Source organism: Sphaerodactylus townsendi, linkage group LG04 (genome assembly GCF_021028975.2).
Source record: "Sphaerodactylus townsendi isolate TG3544 linkage group LG04, MPM_Stown_v2.3, whole genome shotgun sequence".
NCBI classification, from domain to species: Eukaryota; Metazoa; Chordata; class Lepidosauria; order Squamata; family Sphaerodactylidae; genus Sphaerodactylus; species Sphaerodactylus townsendi.
This window is the reverse complement of record NC_059428.1, coordinates 99,767,923-99,771,653: the sequence shown is the minus strand read 5'-3', so window position 1 is coordinate 99,771,653 and position 3,731 is coordinate 99,767,923.

Genomic DNA, 3,731 nt, shown 5'->3' with positions numbered 1-3,731 from the left:
AGAAATAGAACTGAAGAAGTTCAACTTACGTTAGTTGTGCCTAATTTCTTAACTCCAGTATCCTGGAGAGCCATATTTGTGGCCATTCTTCTTACTATGTTCTTGTGTGTTGTGAAAACTATTGGAACTTAATGTATTGTCGAAGGCTTTCACGGCCAGATTCAATTGGTTCTGGTGGGTTTTCCAGGCTGTATGGCCATGGTCTGGTGGATCTTGTTCCTAATATTTTGCCTGCATCTGTGGCTGACATCTTCAGAGGTGTATCACAGAGGGAAGTCTGTATATCACAGAGGGAAGACTGGACACAGTGTGTGACAGACTTCCCACTGTGATACACCTCTGAAGATGCCAGCCACAGATGCGGGCGGAACTTTAGGAACAAGATCCACCAGACCACAGCCACACAGCCCGGAAAACCCACCAGAACCTATTGGAACTCACATCCCAGAAAACCCATGATTTTCATATGAGCAGTGATACCCATTGATAGCTACGCCATGCATTTGTACTCTTCACAGTTACCTTTTGGTGTTGAGCTTGCTTCTGGTGTTGAGCTTGGTGTTGAGCTTGAGTAGTGTATATTGGGCTTCCCGTTTTATTCCTGTGGCATAGCCTGTGGAATAGGTTATGGTGAGAAACTGTGGATGGTGCATTCAAATACACCGGGCATTCCAAATATATCTGGGAAATTTTTGGGATACTGAAAAAATGGTCCTGAAAAATCCTGGAAATATTTAAGATTTACCAGGAAGATCAAGAGCCAGTGTTTACAGGGACTGTTTCTTCTCCCCACCCCACCCCCCACTTTTTTTTTTGCATGGTGCCCTTCTATAGAATTGTCAGGCTGCTTATGTCAATTTCAAATGTCTTTGTCACTTTCAAGAGAGTTTTTTTGTCTGTCAGACTTGCTTTGTGACTCCTTTGCAGTTTTTTCCTTGGATTTGGATTTGTTCCATTAGTTTCAATTTGTTCCATTAGTTTCAATTTGGTTTCCATTGACATTCACAGTGGCCCTGGGTTCTGTTGTACAGTTCTGTATATTGCTATTTGGGCTTTTTGGCTTGCAAAAGTGCCCCCCCCCCAAAAAAAACACACACACACAACTACTGCAGAGATTCTTTGGTTTCGCTTGGGCTTGCACTGCCTCAGTAGCCTTGGGTTCTGCTGGGCTTTTGCACATTGCAGTTGGTTCTGGTGAGCTTGCAAAAAACCCTTGTATTTAAGATTATTCTGCTAGGCTTCTGAGGATTGCCCCTGGTTTTGTTAGATTTGCAAATGTGTTCCACCCCATACTTAAGTTTGTTCCACTGAGCTTCTGTGGATTGCGTTTGGTTCTTTAAAAAAATCCTGGGAGTCTCTGGTTTGACATTGGTTCTGTTGGGCCTAGACTACCACATTGGCTCTGGATTCTACTGGGCTTAACTGTTACACATTGGTTCTGTTGGGCTTGTCACATTGGCTTGTAGTTTTGCTGGGATTCCTGGGTTCTGCTTTTGTTCTGTTGGACTTATGCTGATTCTAGACCTAAGAGGCATTGACCACTAGTTGCTGCAGGCAGTGGAATATAGATAGTGCCACCTTCTTTGGGGGCCTATAGAATTGGACCATTCTTCTTGAAACTTGGGGGTTCTTCTGTGGACAGAACCTCTGCGGCAAATTTGGTGCTTCTAGCTTTAAAAAAAATCTCCCCAGACCCCTGGATAACTTCCACATAGGCTGTAATGAAGCCAAATAAATTTGGATTCCCAAATAAAACTCAAATCTGAATGCCATGCCAGTAACAGAATTTGTGGATATTGAGAATACTGATATTTTTCAGCTCCATTATTCCCACATCCAAAAAATACCATTTGCTGGTCCAGTTCCCCCTTCTCAGCTTCGTGTCTTGCTGTAATTTGAACCCAAGGCTTAGGTCCTACAGTAGACTTGTGCTAATGGAAGAATGGTTCTGTTTTCTTTTTACCATCTCATAACTCCAATTCAACTCCCCAAAGCTATTTCTAAAAGGTTTCCTCCCCTGGGAACAGCATTTTGGAGGGCATTTCAGACTGCCGAGGAAGTAGGCAAGGAAATCCTGTTTGGTCAACTGAAATGCCATCTGTTAGCAGTGATTTACCATGAGATCCAAGCCTAGTCACCCCTGCTCAAAGTGCAGCATTCTCTCTGCAACATTGTAATGACTTGGGTGCTGTGTGGTTTCCGGGCTGTATGGCCGTGTTCTAGCAACATTCTCTCCTCACCCCCCCCCCCCCCCCCCCCCCCCCACCCACCCCCCCCCCCCCCCCCCCCCCCCCCCCCCCACCCCCCCCCCCCCCCCCCCCCCCCCCCCCCCCCCCCCCCCCCCCCCCACCCCCCACCCCCCCCCACCCCCCCCCCCCCCCACCCCGCCCCCCCCTCGCGCCCCCCCCCCCCCCCCCCCCCCCCCCCCCCCCCACCGCGCCCCCCCCCGCCCCCCCCCCCCAACCCCACTCCCCCCCACGCCCCCCCCCCCCCCCCCCCCCCCCCCCACCCCCCCCCCCCCCCACACCCCCCCCCCCCCACCCCCCCCCGCCCCCACAAGCCCCCTCCCCCCAAAAGCCCCCCCCCCCCAACCCCCCCCCCCCCCACCCCCCCACCCCCCCCACCCCCCCCCCCCCAAAAAAAAAACACCCTTTCCCCCACTAAACCATAGTTTTTTTCCCCTAATCCGTCTTGACTCTGTATTGGCGCCTTCCCCTTTTGTACTTCAGTTTGCAAAACTATGCCAAGGGTTTGAAAGAGTTAACCCCCACCCTTAAATTCTAAATAGATCAGATCTAAATGAAGGTGACTTTTAAAAGATGCTGAGGAGATCCAGTTTTGGCTGCCTCAGCATCTTCCCTGAGGTTGAGTCTCATTCCCCACCCCACCCCATCATCTGCATTATGGGGCTAATAATACTGAACTGATGTTAATGTTGGCAGCATGGTATACTGGTCAGTGTGTTCAACTAAGATGTGAGAGACCTAGGTTTGAGGCATCACTCTGCCATAGACCTTGGGCCAGTCACACACTCTGCCTAGCCTACTGTGCAGGATTGATGAGAGGGTAAAATAGAGATGAAGAGGATGTTGTAATCCACTTTGGGTCCCATTAGAGAGAAGTGTGAAGCATATAGTCGCCACAGTCAAAAGCAAACATTTTATTTGCGTTTACTTGGGATCAGATCTCAGTGGCACTTTCCCTGAGCGAGCATACGTAAGAATGGCTTGTAAGAGAGGCAGATTTGGATCCATGTTTTCTCCAGTGGGAAAGGGAAAGAAAAAACGTGATCAGCAGAAGGTTTCCCAGGTGCCTAATGGTCCAAAGCATGAGTTGCACTCCTCCTTCACTCCCATATTTGTGAGCATGGAAACAACTGTGAATATAGCCACACAAAGGCAGTAAGATAGATCTGAGTGGTTTGAAATTACTTCCGCTTCACCTACGCTTACCCAGTAAATTACTGACCCGTGCAGGCTTACGTACGCAAATGTAACTATACAAGAACAAAAAAAGTTGTGCAGGAGGGGTTTGTTTCTCCCCTCTTCCTGTAAGTCCTCCACACCCCGCTCAGCTTGCAAGGCAGTGTGTAACTTGAGTCATCAATATAAATTAATAAATCTCAGCTGTGTTAATATAGCTAGGTATCAGGCACTAGTAATTCTTGTATTATCTTGTGATTTGCTGCTGCTGTTAGAAGTGTGTGTGCAACAAGATTCACAAAGCATTTA